General features: G+C 43.3%; 1 protein-coding gene across 2 annotated transcripts in view; it reads left to right on the forward strand.

The window, feature by feature from the left end:
• The first annotated feature begins 327 nt into the window (after positions 1–327).
• smpd3 (sphingomyelin phosphodiesterase 3) overlaps positions 328–16,214 on the forward strand; it is a 74,884-nt gene continuing 58,997 nt past the window's right edge. For both annotated transcript variants that reach the window (XM_032587252.1, XM_032587263.1), the window contains exon 1: positions 328–531. The gene's annotated coding sequence lies outside the window, so the exon portion shown is untranslated. The remainder of the gene's footprint in view (positions 532–16,214) is intronic.

Consider the following 16,214-nt stretch of genomic DNA (forward strand, 5'->3'; position numbering starts at 1 on the left):
TTATTGTTGAACTTAAAATCACTTTCATGGACTCATGCAGCCAGACATTAAAACTTTAATTTTAGAAGAGAAAAAAATACAGCCAAATTAAAATGCCCCAGCAAACTTTGAAGACAATAAATAACTTGAAATGCTAAAAAGATAAACAAATAAATAAAAAAGGAATAGATTAAGAGAAGGAATGTTACAAGGAGTCATAATCAAGGCATGAGTTTATGGATCACTTCGGCTCCTCCTCTCTGTGAGTCCGGGGGGCGTGGCGGCCGTGGTCGCTAGGAGAAGTGGGCGTGGTGTCGTAGCCATGCGGTGACGTCAGCGGGAGCTGTTCAAAGCAGTGTGGTGCTGAAGAGAGCACTCTGCCCGCCGCTCAGACCGCCAGCGGGCTCCGGCGCACCGTGGCTCGGTCGGCTCGCACTAACACTGCGGGGAATCAGCAGCTCCGTGGACGCGGACGTGGAATTTCCCCGCACCGAGGACCCGTTCTGAAACCGAAGCTCCTGTGGGAATTTTTATTTTTTTCCCCCCCAACAAGTAAGCGGTGCATTTTCTCTCTTCTTCTGTATCGGTGTGTGTCCGAAACCATTTGCGGGGAGGGGGGGCGGATACTCTCCAGCTGTAGCCTTATAAATGCTAATAAATCAGAAGCGGTCTTGTTTTCTGTCTGATTTAGACTGGATTTTGGCGGAACAGTTGGATTTCACGAAACTGCTCTCGGTTTCAGTCTGCGTGCGTCTTCCAGCCGCGCCTAAATCTTACCTTGTGTCTGCCCGGGTGAAACATTTGACTCATATTTGCATAATCCAGCAGTCAGTCGCCAGACATGCTCACTCTCTCCACCTGGCTTTCATACAGGGCCACTCTGCTAGTTTAATCATTTTCACGGCGTGCTCTGCTCATCTTTTGCCTTTATTTTCGTGATTTACTGCTTGTAGGATGGTACTGGGAGTAGTGGTCTGCTACCGGTTGGGTTTCTAGATGGCTGATGTAGCAGCTTGGAGTAGAAAGTGAAGAGAATCTGCTCAGCTCAGTGTTTCCTCTTTCTCTACTAGAGGAGATTTAGGTGCGGCTTCTTCTCTTCACTTTTTCTTCTTTCTCCTTCTGTTTTTTGTCCTCCTCTCCGCTGACTGTTTCCTCATCTTATTTCCATCTTTTCATCCCTTTCTCTCATTTTGCTTCACCTCCCCCATTTTTATTTTTTTCTGTTTCTCCATTTACTACCCTTTCCCACATTGTTTCCACTTTCTTCTCAATTTAGCTTCTTTCCGTTTGTTTTCCATATGTCTTTTTCCAGTCTTTTTCCTTCCTTCATCACCTATTTTTGTCTCATCCTGCTGTTCTCCCTCTCCCTTCCTTATCTGAGGTTTTATTGCCTTAACTGATGTTGTACAGCCCGTAAAACTGCTACTCATTTTGCCCTAAAACAAAGTGAATGCTAATCAGTGTGGTTATTACTTTGATTTAAAGAGTGCTCAGTTCTCTTCTCTTGGTTTATTTAGTTATAATGTTTCAACGCAGATGTGTATTTATTTGAGTAACAGGAAACTGTGTTTTCTGGAGCATTTAAAGAAACGCTAAGAGTTAATATTCTGTATTTTCAAAACCTCCTCCTTCGTTTACCTTGCTCTTCACGGTCTCACAGCTATTTGGGAGTATTTGCACAGATTACAGCTGACCAATCGGAATATTCCCCCAACTGAGTTCTAGATCCCTGCAGCTCCTCAAGAGGTACAATATACATTTTGACTTCTCTGATGAGTGCTTTCCATGCCTGGACATATACGTGTCGTCATGTCTTGGTTGATTTGTTGCTGAGCCAAACTCATACATTTCATTTTCAGATGATTTAACAGCACTTCGTTAGACATTCAAAGCTCGCAATATTGGTTTAAAATCTAACTCTGTATTAATCCTCTCTGCAACTTGACCTCTGACCTGTTTGGTGAGATTCTACCATCTTTGTTCACTTTTATTTATTTTTTTTATTACTAGCGGCTTTCAGAACAGCTGGATTTAAAATGAGATTAAAATACACATTGGTGCTCTCTGTTTACTAATTGGATATTTTCTGACTGCAATTGGTTGCACTAGATTTTATTAATGGGCACCAGAGTGAAAAAGTTAAAACTTTTACTTGGATACTCTACTTGCTTGGCTGTTGCAGTGAAGACATACAGTAGTTTGCTCTGGAAAAATGCTTTTGGCATTTGTTGATTTGTTCAACATACAGTACAGACCAAAAGTTTGGACACACCTTTTAATTCAGTGAGTTTCCTTTATTTTCATGACTATTGACATTGTAGATTCACACTGAAGCAGTGGTGGGAAGTAACGAAGTACAAGTACTTCGTTACTGTACTTAAGTACAATTTTCATGTATCTGTACTTTACTTAAGTAGATTTAATAATGGGTACTTTCTACTTTTACTCCACTACATTTTACAGTAAGTATCTGTACTTTCTACTTCACTACATTTCTACAAAAGTGTCGCGTTACTCGTTACATCCAAGTCGCACTGCTCTCTTTTTGTCCGTTAAAATATGAAGTTCAGGGACTTTAAGGTGGCGCCGTAAAATCCAAGCAATAACGTGACTTAGTGTCTGTTGTCACCCATCGCCTCCCCCTTTACTAGCACGCGGAGCTCCAGACATGCGCAGTGGTTTCCTCTGAGCGGGAGAAGATGTCTAACTAATCGATAATAGCTGCATAAATCATAAGATATGACGACATGTAAAACCAGCAGCGCTTGGTGGGACTTTGTCCAACTTTTAGCGTCACTTGGAAGGAAAGCTTAAAGAAAGGTAAGATCTGTGGACGTGATGCTAGCAAAGCTAGCTGTACTGAGACACATGTTGCATCTGCGATGAAAAAAAGTTGTCACTCATGCGCTGAATTATTGTGTGGATTCAGGAACGATCCGATTCTTCTGGACGGATCTTTACTAAGGTTGATGGGACTGAAGCCTCACTGAGAGCCGTTCTTTGTTCTTGTATGCACTGCAATAGCTATATATAGCTATATATATATATATATATAAATATATATATATATATATATATATATATATATATATATATATACACACACACATTTATTTAATTGCCGAATAAGTAAAAGTTGAACGTATGAACACAGAGCATGCTCATTGATTGATTTTGTCTCCTGTCATGGTGGCAAACATGCAGTGGGAGGGAGGATGAAAACAGTCATGGTGGTCCTTCTGCTTGTTGCGCCGTTGGACAGTGTTCATAGTGTTGTTGTAATGTTACAATTACAACTGTAATTGTAACATAGCAATTACAGTTAATTGCTATGTTTCATGGTTTAATGGTGCAGACAGTTGTGGTTTCTGACATGGGCAATATGGGCAACCGCCCAGGGCGTTATTTTTATAGGGATGGCAGGCGACCTCTGCGGATTGTAGCACAGCGATGAAAGCAAAACAGAATGAAATGAGTTGTAATTGATACTGGTTAAATATATTTCAGCTCTAAGTATTTATATCTAGGTGTTTTTATGGAAATGTGGATCTTTCAGATCAATCTGAGAACCAATTTTGATAGGTGCACTTCATTTTATTGTGTCATGTAGCGCAGGGCGCTGGTCTTGGTCTCGTGTTCAGTGGTCTTGACTACAACTCTGCTACGTGGCTCCTCGATTGCATGTCTTCCCCCCACACCTTCGTTCCATCCCCTTTCAGTTGGATTTCTTTCTAAATAAATGTCACTAATGAAGTTCATGCTACGTTAGGACAGGAAATAAGATGTTTCCATCCCTGAAATTATGATGCATAGAATCACATATCTAAGTCTAAACTCTTACAGAGAATAAACACAATAAGAACATGTTTAATCTGTGACATTGTTTATTAAAATGGCACATTTATGATGTATTCAAATTAAATACTATCGGCACACTTAATGATATTAGCGATTAGGTTATGTATTCAGCAAGTACTTTTACTTTTAATACTTAAGTATTTTTAAAAGCCAGTACTTTTTTACTTTTACTTAAGTAAAATGTTAATGTGGTACTTTGACTTTTACTTGAGTACATTTTTGCCTGTGTATTTGTACTTTTACTTAAGTACATTTTTTGAGTACTTTCTCCACCACTGCACTGAAGGCATCAAAACTATGAATAACACATGTGGAAATATGCACTAAACAAAAAAGTGTAAAACAACTGAAAATACCCCTTATATTCTAGTTTCTTCAAAGTAGCAACCTTTTGCTGTGATTACTGCTTTGCACACACTCTGCATTTTCTTGATGAGCTTCAAGAGGTAGTCACCTGAAATGGTTTTCACTTCATAGGTGTGCCCTGTCAGGTTAATAAGTGGGATTTCTTGCCTTTTAAATAGTCATGAAAATAAAGAAAACCCATTGAATTAGACAGGTGTGTCCAAACTTTTGGTCTGTACTGTATGTTGGCTATTCTGTTTAAAACCAAGCGGCCGATTTTGTGTATTCAAGACGAAACAAAATATTTTTTTCAAGTGTGAGACCAGTAAGCTGAGGAACATTGGAAGTTCATTTCCTAGAAATCATAATAACATTATTGAGCTCTTTGCTTTTCCAACAAAGATGCTTTGGCTTTGGCTGTAGAACTTTTTATTCTGTTCAAAGCTCAAAAACCCACTGGAGCAGTCGCTGAAATGAAGAAAAGCTTTAAAAAGAAATTTTCACTGATTTGGAAAGTACCATCTACTGAAATACTGAATGTCTATGGGCAATTCTTTTTAAGCCTGCTTAAACCTGGCTGGTATATTTTTGTCTGCTTTGCTTTTTATAGGCCACGTTCTGGTGCTGAACCTATGTAAAGAAAAAACGGAGCTAAAGTCAAAAGAAAAAGTTAAAGAAACCATCAGAGAGCCTGAAAAACTATTGATCAGTACCACTTTGGCATATAGCAAAGAAAAAATGTTTGCCTTATTTGAAGCAAAGCACAAAGAAATGAGGAATGACTCAGTGCTTTATGTGGATGAAGAGGAGTTCCAGGCGTGTGGACTGAGATCTGGGCCTGTAGCCCAACTCTTCCTACATTCCCCTAATCATCTATGTATTAAAGTAATCCTCTGCATTTAGCCAAAACAACACTTGCCTTACCCGCTGCAGCTTATTTATTACACTTTTTGGCTTCAGACCAACATGTCGGAGCAGCAGAAGTCTTTGCAATATGCACACGTCTTTAAACAGGATCTTCAGACTAACCGCCTCAGTCTGCCCTGCATGACGTGTCTTCATTTGCCAGTTTGATTGCTTAACTCACCTTCTGTTTGATATGTTTTTAATTAGAGCTGTGTGTTAATCACAAGTCTCCCTGATGAATGTGTGTGTGTGTGTGTTTTTTTTTTAAGTGTCACTCTTGAATGTGTAATTTTTCAAATAAGTGGCTTCATTAAACTCAGTGGAAGCCGAGAGCTCTGGTGATTAATATCCCAGAATGAGCCAGAACGCGTAATAAGTGACTCTGATTGGCCGCTGTGGCTGCATGTCGTGCTGCCTGTTCAGAATCGTGCAAGGAAATTACTTCATTTTTCATAATGCAAATCAACCCCCCCTCATTTAACAAGCCTTTATCTAATAGGAAGGCTTGAAAGTTTGTGTTCCTCCTCTTAGTCTTCATCCATGCAGCAGAGAGGGTCTTTGTCAAATCAGCCAGGTGGTTTTGCATCGGCAGGTCGATTTGATCGGCAGGTGGGGGGTCGACTGGGGGCTCGTCTGGGACACCTGATAGGGCAGGATCTGGTTTCTCAGCCTCTGAGCAGGTGCAGAAACAACAGTGCTGCCTAACCATGTATAATGTGGAGTAATGTTTGTCATGTTTAGAGACAAAGGGTTGAAGCTGCATACCTTACAATGAGTGGAACGGTGTTTGAAATGATCGTCTCCTCTGCTGGATGCCGATTCTGACATTATTGAAATTTATGTCATGTTTTCTGTTAGATTTTTTGTGTGTATTTTATTTATTTTTTTATTATACTTTTTGTATATATTATTTAATTTTAGTTCAGTTTTTAGCGTTTTTTTCCACTATATATTTTCTTTTATGTATTTTTTGTTATTTTTAATTAAATCTTTTAATTATATTTTTAAATATTTGTATTAATTATTTTTATATATCTTTGTATTTATTTAAACTAAACTAAACATTTTTTAAATGTTTTTAAAATATTATTACTACTATATTCCATTCAATTTTCTTAAGACTCAATATTTGCTTTTATATATATATATATATATATATATGTTTTGTGCTAATTTAGTTTTTTTTCCTATATTTGTAAAATGTAATTTGTCTTTAATTTAACATTTTATTATTTATTGATTTATTTATTGCATCATTTTAATTTTATTTAGCTGCAAGACAAAACTTTGGCTGAAAGCATTAAGGAAGCTTTCCTGTGAATCATTAATTGTTTAATTATTTTTATCATAAATAAAAGTTTTTTAGAACTATTTACATCATGCTTAAAATATCCAAATTTATAGTTTATCAGTAAAACATAGTAATATTCCACTTCTCTTGGATAAAACATCAATGCAGGTATTTCCATAAATTTTAATTTGCTTTCTGATAAGGCTTGTTTGTCAAATTAAAAGCACCATTTGGGGAAAAAACAACCTTTTAATACGTCCTCGGCTTCTGTTTTTAAAAGGAATCGCCACATTTAACAAAACACAAAAAGCTCAATCCAGAATCGATAGACCTGCAGCTGCTTGAAAAGGTCGATCCTCTTGGGTTTTAAATCAGCTGTGAGGACCCGCTAATAATTTCTGGTTAGATGACACAAAGGTCTGTGCTGAAGTGTAAAGTTTTAATAAGACAGGCTTTTCCTGAGGTGTTCGGCCATGAAAGTTACCAGTTTCAAAACGAGATCCAAAAGTAAATGGTGACGAGTCAAAATGAGATAAAACAGGAATCCTGTGCGTTCTTCAATTAGTTCCAGTTGGAGGCTTTTTCTGTAGCTTTTTGTGCCATCTGGAGATAATCAAAGTCATTTTTTCCCCGCGTTACAGCAGTCAGGTTTAAGCTTTAAACCCATTTACCACCCAAGGAAATGTTTCCTGTCGTCATGCAAGGCACAGTTAAGAACATTAAGAAGGAGCTCCATTTTCTAACTGGTAATTTTAGACAATAAAGCTGAATCTTGTGTGATGTAAATGTGATCCACTCTGCAGCCGTCGCATAGGGAATTACATCACGGATAATTATTTGAAGAATTACAAAAATGTCTTACGTTTGGTATATTTTGTGAATAATTTAATTGATTCATCTTCCCATTATCTTATGTTTATTTGAGGTTGTGGAGGAAACCTGTTCAAGAGGACAACCCACACATGCAGTACCTTCTTCTGGACGCTGTCCAGGTTCTAAAAGGGGATCGAAAGTTGTTCCCGATGCAGAGGGGATATATAGATCTTCCAAGTTCTTGGTCTGTTGTGGAGTTTGTCTAGAAACCCTTCAAAGAGCTGCAACAGGAGGCACCACCTGAACCACCTCTGCTGACTCCACTTGAAGTGGTCAAGAAGAGAAACTTAAACAAAATGCCTCCCTTTTAATTTTAGTCAGTTTGTTTGCTCGCTGATTGAGGCTCCATAGTCCACAGATCTGTTTTGAACCCATTGTATTTAGAAGTGTTAGAGGAAAATAGATTTGAGTAAATTGATTAATCTGGAGAAAAATGCCAGAAATGTAGTTTCCCAGACTCCCTGTGAGAATCTTTGTGATAACCAAAGTATAAGTAGTTAATGACTCTCTGTCAGACTGAAAAGTCACTGAGCATGTCTGCTTACTGTTCTCATTTTTGCAAGAATTACTAAATTGCTGTTTGAATGAAAATCATCAATCTCTGCTTGGTAACGAAGAGTGACAGTTTGGGGGAAACTCCTTCTTCTTCATTTTCAAATTTTTCCATTATCAAAAAGCATCAGCCGCTCACATGAAGCTCTCTGCGGCAGAAGTCCAGCAATCTGTTCTGTCCTGATGCACCTGAGCGTGACCTCGGCATGCATGTCATAAAGACACCAAATGATGGCCCATTACCTGACTCGGTGCTCTGCTGTGTTGCTAATGCATCTCTCAACTTCTTCTGTACAACAGGATGTAGTAACGCCATCAGAAAAAATCTCAGTCCATTTCAGTCTCCATCCAACTATCACTTATGAATAAGACTTACAGTAAATGACAATATTAGGTGATTAGTTCACATTTTTCTCAGCTGTTCATTATGGTCTGTGGTTTAAAAGTTGTTGATTCTCATCATATTGCATCCAGGTACCGCTATGTGATTACGATATTTCACATACTGATATTGAGATGGAAATTAAGACTCAATATGTGATGCAGCTTTAATTAGGATGTTTAAAATAATAGCAGCATCAGCTCTTTGTTTGGACTACAGTTCCAGTGCATTTCTTGGCTTTGTTTCAAAACACAATGTGTCAGGATCTGTGTTTTCTGTGTTCATTTAGAGTGTTTTGTGTCCTTGAGTCTCTTCGTTGTCCTGTCCTCCCCTTGATTGTTCCCAGGTGTGTCTCGTTCTGTGATTACCCTCCCGTGTATTTAACTCCACCTGTGTTCCTTGTTCCTCGTCGGGTCCTCGTCAATTTTTCGTCAATGTCCAGTCTAGTCGTCCTCAGTGTTTCCTTGTGCCTGCTGTTCGTAGTTTTGCCTGGTTTTCATCATTAAATCATCATAATTCATCTAACCTGGGTCCGCTCCATCTGCCTCACCACCAACACCACCCGCACTTCATGACAGTAGGACCCGACCAAACCGAACGGTGAGGCTAGCTTTAAAATGGACCCAGCTGGAGCGAGGTTGCCTCCTAGAGGGCAGAGCGGCCCGAGGCGGAGGTCCGGCAGGGAGGACAGGGAGCTGGCTGAAGCTCTTGCCGACTTGCAGCGGGAGCTTTTCCGGGGGACGAGACTGGTGTTGGCACCCCCCGGATACGGTCCCCGTCGATACCTCCGTCCGGGAAGCCAGCGACCTGAGCCGCCGGTGGAGCCGGCCCCTCGTCGCTTTCCGGAGCCACTTCCTCCGCTGTCTGCCCGGAGACAGCGACGTGAGCCGCCGGCAGACCCGGCCCCTCGTCGCTTTCCGGAGCCGCCACCCCCACGGTCAGCCCGGAGACAGCGACGTGAGCCGCCGGTGGACCCGGCCCCTCGTCGCCTTCTGGATCCGTCACCTCCGCTGTCAGCCCGGAGACGGCGACGTGAGCCGCCGGCAGACCCGGCCCCTCGTCGCTTTCCGGAGCCGCTACCTCCGCTGCCCGCTCGGAGACAGCGACGTGAGCCGCCGGTGGACCCGGCCCCTCGTCGCCTTCCGGAGCTGTCACCTCCGCAGCCGTTTCCAAGGCTTCGCTGCGGCTCGCCCCCGCGGCCGGTTCCAAGGCTTCGCTGCGGCTCGCCCCCGCGGCCGGTTCCAAGGCTTCGCTCCGGCTCGCCCCCGCAACCGGCCCCGAGGCTCCGCTCCGGCTCGCCCCCGCAACCGGCCCCGAGGCTCCGCTCCGGCTCGCCCCCGCAACCGGCCCCGAGGCTCCGCTCCGGCTCACCTCCAGCCGGCGCACCCGAGGCCGTTTCTGCCGGCGTTCCAGCCGGCGCACCCGAGGCCGTTTCTGCCGGCGTTCCAGCCGGCGCACCCGAGGCCGTTTCTGCCGGCGTTCCAGCCGGCGCACCCGAGGCCGTTTCTGCCGGCGTTCCAGCCGGCGCACCCGAGGCCGTTTCTGCCGGCGTTCCAGCCGGCGCACCCGAGGCCGAATCAGCCGGCGTTCCAGCCGGCGCACCCGAGGCCGAATCAGCCGGCGTTCCAGCCGGCGCACCCGAGACTGAGACTCCCTGTGTTCCTACCGAGACTCCCTGTGTTCCTACCGAGACTCCCTGTGTTCCTACCGAGACTCCCTGTGTTCCTACCGAGACTCCCTGTGTTCCTACCGAGACCCCCAGCGTTCCTTCCGAGACTCCCTGCGTTCCGACTCAGACTCTCTGCGTTCCTCCTGAGACCCTGACCTTCTGCGTTCCTCCTGAGACCCTGACCTTCTGCGTTCCTCCTGAGACCCTGACCTTCTGCGTTCCTCCTGAGACCCTGACCTTCTGCGTTCCTCCTGAGACCCTGACCTTCTGCGTTCCTCCTGAGACCGAGACCCCCAGTGTTCCACCCGAGACCGAGACCCCCAGTGTTCCACCCGAGACCGAGACCCCCAGTGTTCCACCCGAGACCGAGACCCCCAGTGTTCCACCCGAGACCGAGACCCCCTGTGCTCCGACCGAGACCCCCTGTGCTCCGACCGAGACCCCCAGCGTTCCGACCGAGACTCCCAGCGTTCCGACCGAGACTCCCAGCGTTCCGACCGAGACCCCTTGTGCGCCGACCGAGACCCCCTGTGCTCCACCAGAGACCCTACCTCGAGGGGCTCGTCATCGCCGTCTGTGGGCGGCCCCCGGGGCTCATCATCGCCACCTCCAGGGCCGCGGACGGCCGCCGGACCGCCTCCATGGTTCCCGCCTCCGGGGTTCCCGCCTCCGGGGTTCCGGCCTCCGTGGTTCCCGCATCCAGCGCCGCGGACGGCCGCCGGACCGCCTCCGTGGTTCCCGCCTCCAGCGCCGCGGACGGCCGCCGGACCGCCTCCGGGGTTCCCGCCCCCAGCGCCGCGGACGGCCGCCGGACCGCCTCCGGGGTTCCCGCCCCCAGCGCCGCGGACGGCCGCCGGACCGCCTCCGTGGTTCCCGCCTCCAGCGCCGCGGACGGCCGCCGGACCGCCTCCGTGGTTCCCGCCTCCAGCGCCGCGGACGGCCGCCGGACCGCCTCCGTGGTTCCCGCCGCCGCGGACGACCGCCGGACCACCTCCGTGGTTCCTGCCTCCTTTGCCTCCGCCCACCCTGTGGGTAGTTTTTTGTTTGTTTATGGACTCTTGGCCCTTCTTGTGTTTCCGCCCACGATGGTGGGTAGTTTTTTGTTTTTCTGGACTCTGGCCCCCCGTCCAGCGCCCCTCCGCCCACCCTTGTTGTGTTTTTGTTTTTTCTGGACTCTGGCCCCCCATCCGGCGCCCCTCCGCCCACCCTTGTTGTGTTGTTTTTTTTGGGCGTCTGGTAGCCGCCCTTGAGGGGGGGGTACTGTCAGGATCTGTGTTTTTCTGTGTTTATTTAGAGTTTTCTGTGTCCTTAGTCTCTTCGTTGTCCTGTCCTCCCCTTGATTGTTCCCAGGTGTGTCTCGTTTCTGTGATTACCCTCCAGTGTATTTAACTCCACCTGTGTTCCTTGTTCCTCGTCGGGTCCTCGTCAATGTTTCGTCAATGTCCAGTCTAGTCGTCCTCAGTGTTTCCTTGTGCCTGCTGTTCGTAGTTTTGCCTGGTTTTCATCATTAAATCATCATAATTCATCTAACCTGGGTCCGCTGCATCTGCCTCACCACCAACACCACCCGCACTTCATGACACAATGTACTTAAAGGATTCCTATTGTAGTCAGGTCCAGGATTTTGGTCTTCTAACTTACACTCTTTGTGGTCTGGGACCAAGAAGATGCTTGATAACTGGTGTGTTGAAGCCATTGTCTTGTTGAAACATTTCGAGGACATTTCTTGTTCAGCATAAGGCAACATGACTTCTTTAGGTATTTTGAGATATTCTGGCTGTTCCATGAATCCCAGCATGTGACAAATAAGTCAGACAGATTGTGACTTTTTCAGTCCATGTAATTTTTTTTTTCTCAACAATGAGACTGTTTGAGGCTTCTTGTGGGTAGCTTGCCCTCACATAGGCTTTTTTAATAGCTACCATTCTCACAGGTAACCCCGGAGGTGATCGCTGGTCGACTCTTTGCCTTCTGGCTGATCCACTGGAAAGATCATTTTCCATATTACTTCACGTTTCTGGATTTAGCCTCAATACTAAAAAATTAAAGCTTTTCTTTTCTTTCTGAGCAGCCTACTATCACTGCTCTTTAATCTTAAGATAAATATATGGAATTATTTTACTCCATTTTCTGGAGGAATTCAGTGCAACCAACATGCCCAACATTTATTAACTCTAGCCTAAAATATAGGCCAAGTGTTTGAAATATTGATTGTCTATAAAATTCAGGAGCTTGGATTTTAAATGCTTTGCACATTTGAGTTTCTTTGTTGTTGTGAAAAAAATGGCTGAGCAGGTAATTGCAGCAACTAGTTGCTGTTCCTCTTATTGCCCGCCTCCCTCAGGATTACTTCCTATTTTGGATTTCTAATAAATGATTGGATGAAGAGCCATGTTGACAGTGAACCCCCCACCTCTCCTTCGCCTCTTCTTATTCATCATCATTTTTCCTCCTGCATTTAAGCCAAGACTTCACACTCAAGTGCATCCCTCTCATTTCCCCCTGCTCTCTCTGATAGGTGCTCTCACAGACGCCTGAATAGTTTATTGTCGCCGCCGCTGGCAGCAGATTCACAATCAGATAAGAAGCTTGTCTCAAAACACTCACACAGAAGTAATTAAGACTGCAGAAAGCACAGAGGTTTTTTTTCTTTTTCTAATAAAAAATGAAAGCTAAAACAGTGAGTGCATCAGTTCTGCGCAGCGCTAAGAGCTTTGCAGCAGAGATGAGAGGCTTGTTGTGGACAGTTGTGTGGAGGCCTGCTGGTATTTGAATCAGAAACTGCAAACCTTAAAGGACTTGTGATGTCTGCGGGCTTTTGTTGTTAATTTGAAACCAGGGATTCAAAAATGGTGTGAATCTGGAATCCCATGGCGTACTCTCTTTAGAAAGCCTTAACTGGCACCAGCACAGATACAGTCCCAGTTGGAGGCTATATTTTACCCTGTGGGACTCTGTAGGGGGGGGTTTCATCTCTACTTCAGATTTGTCACAATTGAAGGTCTTTTTTCTATACTTTCTGGGTTTATTTATCATGTTTATCTTTTGTACAGAGCATTTTCCTGTTATTGTTTCGAGGATAACTGGTCACTCTTAATTGCCTCTTACATGGCTGTAATGGACCAGTGGCCTGTTGAGAGTATAATGCACCTCTCGCCTAATGTCTACTGGGAAAAGATCCAGCCCTGGTCAAGACTCTGAGGGCCAAGTAACTAGATGGTGGACATGATTTATTTTGGCACTTTTTGTCCACTTTTAGAACAATAGACTGAGAAAATAGATCTGAAAGCTTTCATGAATCTGTGACAACATTATAGAACTCCTTCCTTTGGGCATTTGAAAACAACAAAACTATACTAGAATCTTACTGACACTGAGATGCTACCAAAGAGCTTAAAAGTTACAGTTTACAACCAGTGAGAGTGGAGGAAATTTTCCAAACCCAAAAGAGGAGTGGAGATTTGTAGGCACCAAATGTTCTCCTCATCTTAAAAAGACGTGTTTTCTCTAAAGTAACCTTTTCAGGAACCAGGGGTAAATATTTACGGTCATTGTTACCCCCATTCTCCGTTCTGAATTAATCATAGAAAACAGTGTGGAAGTTTAACTTTGGTCTAAGTTTAATGGCAAAGCTTTGTAGAGTGGACAAGCATTTCAAGTTGGAATAAAAAACAGTTATCACTGTTTAAACTTGTCTGCAGATCATATTTTCATTTAACTTTAACTATGAAACATTTTTCTGCTTTCAGTCTTTTGCAACATACCAATTATTCATACACTGCATACAGTATTTGACAGTTACCCCAAAAACATGAACAATAAGTCTTGTGTCTTGATGGTTTGCAGGCTTTTATTTGTGCCCCACATGAGAATAATGGCTCTCTGGTGAAATAAGGAACTGAATTTCAAGATTTGGGAAACACTGTGTTAGAACACGTTCTTGTTCATTTCAGGATAGAAAGGCACTTTAAATATACAAGGTAAAAGGCTTAAAGACTAAACTTTTTTTTTTAAAAACAGGAGAAAGTGTTGGGCATATGTAAGGTAATTTTCCAATTTTGAGAGTAGGTTAAGAAAGTTAATTAAGTTCATTAAGCTACAGACGACTGGCGAAATTTGATGCAGTGTTTTGTGACGTCAAGATTAGGTTATTTATGCAATTTTATTCTTTCTAATCTTAGTCTTGTTTTATGAAGGAATGAAATTTTAGTCTTTCAAATATGTACAAAGTGCCATTTTTCTAGCATGACTAATATTTTTATGACTAAACCTGACAGATGAAAAGCTGTTTCTGTCTGACTTTTCTTTTTCAGACAGGAATGTTAAAAATACATCTCGCTTAATGCTTACGGGGCCTCATTGGCCGAAGCTGAAGGTTGATTAAGTAAAAAACCCAGAGCTAAAACATGTAGGTGGTGTTTAACCAGTAGCACACTGCCTACTTATGGTAAATGAGGTTGAGCTATGTGACTCTAGCCCCGTTTAGACCATGCACAGCTGATTACAGACCATTTACAGTTTTTCCTCCACCCTCTTCACTCTCCTCCTCTGTGATTTCTTCTCAGACTGAAAGGGCTCCATGTTTGCCTCTTGCCTTCATGTGGGCTTGTCCTTAGTGTCTCCGTCTCTATACCCTCTCATCACTCTTGTGTGTCAGCCTTCCTTCTGTCCTCCATCTGTCTATCTGTTCCCTCCATCCATGCAGGCAGTTTAAGGTGCCAGCATGGCAGCACGAGTGGGATGTCTGCTAAACTCCACTGCTTCCACCGATGCTCCGTCCAGAAAGGAAGGAAAAACAAAATCAAAATCTGAACCTGAAATCCTATTCTGATTTATTTTTGGTTTTCTTGTAAATACTTTTATCTTTTAAGACAAAATGATAGAAACATAAATACATCCAAATGGGTAGCTAGATACTGTAATTGACTGTAATTGGTAGATTTGTTTTTGTAGGTTCAAGTGGAACATTTTAAATCAGGGAAATAAATACATGAGTAAAATTGAATAAATTAGTAGATCAGTAATAATGTATTAATTTATAGTCTTGAAAAAGAAGCGTATGTAAAAGTTTGAACCTAGAGCTGCCTTCAAAATTCATTCTGGACTTCTAAGGATTTATTTGAGACCGTTTTTATCCAAAGTGCAATGACTGGACAAAGTGAAACAGCTAGGAATAAGAAAAAAATGTACATATATTTTGTCTCATCCACACATGATAAAACTTTTAGATCTGGGATCAAATTTCTGCCAGCCACCCTTGAAATTTGATTGGCCACCTTGCTGGGAGGTAGACATCCAGCACACACACAAGAGCTGAAAACTAAATTAATGTGTCAAGGTAAAATATTCAGACTGAAGATCAATTCATATAGGAGGATTCAAAATATTTCACCACTTTTTTTAACTTCAAATTGTGTCATCCGTTCATTGCAATTTAAGACTGCAAGGCATTTAGAGAAAACTGCAATTTTAGCTTCCCACCCTTCTACTATCTGTGCACATGTGGTCCACCAAGAAAAAATCCTAGGCACACCCCTGGGCAAAGTAGAGACAGATCTACTTATATATACTTATATATATTTATGTACATTGCTTTTAAATGATGACCCTGGTTGCTGAGTGTTTAGAAATGGAAACTTCTTCACTGTGTTTCTTGAGCTTTTTCAATGTTCCAAATATGTGTGAATCCATTCAGTGGTGTCAAATAAATCCTTTAAATCCTGGCAAAGATACAGGGGAAAAAAAGGGTTTTTTAAAAGTTTGCTCTGGAAAAGAAAAATTCAAAAAAACACCCAGGATTGCAAGCTGCAACCCAAGCACTATTTCCAGAATAAAACAATCAGCCTACAGAGAAGCATTTCCAAATTGAAACATTTCTTTCTGGTGAACTGGCCTGTTTCTCTATCGCCCTCCTTTTCAGAAAATAAAACATGACAGAGGTCAGCAGACGTCCAGAGTGAGAGTGGGCGGCAGCTGCAGCACAGCTCTAAAAATGCCACTAAACAAACAAACCAAAAAAAAATAGAGAGCAGAACGTGATCTGAGCAGCCTGGAAAGCCTTTCTTTTCATTCAGGGCCCCTGGTCAGCACAGTGTTTTATTTTTTTATGTCGTCACATCATTTACAGCTTCAGTGAACGTCTAAGAGCCTCGAAACAGGGAAAGGCAGACAACCCACCCAAGGTCATCCGTCTGCTGCGGGCAAGACGACTGAGCACAGGCACATCACAAATACGCATTAACCTCACTTGTGCTCTATGACACATAGAGATTATATAAATGGACTCCTGCGTCACACACACACAAGCACACAAACGTATGGACTCTTCTCTTTTCAGTATACTGCTATAAATCTCTTGG

The sequence above is a fragment of the Xiphophorus hellerii genome, chromosome 2 (genome assembly GCF_003331165.1).
Source record: "Xiphophorus hellerii strain 12219 chromosome 2, Xiphophorus_hellerii-4.1, whole genome shotgun sequence".
NCBI lineage: Eukaryota > Metazoa > Chordata > Actinopteri > Cyprinodontiformes > Poeciliidae > Xiphophorus > Xiphophorus hellerii.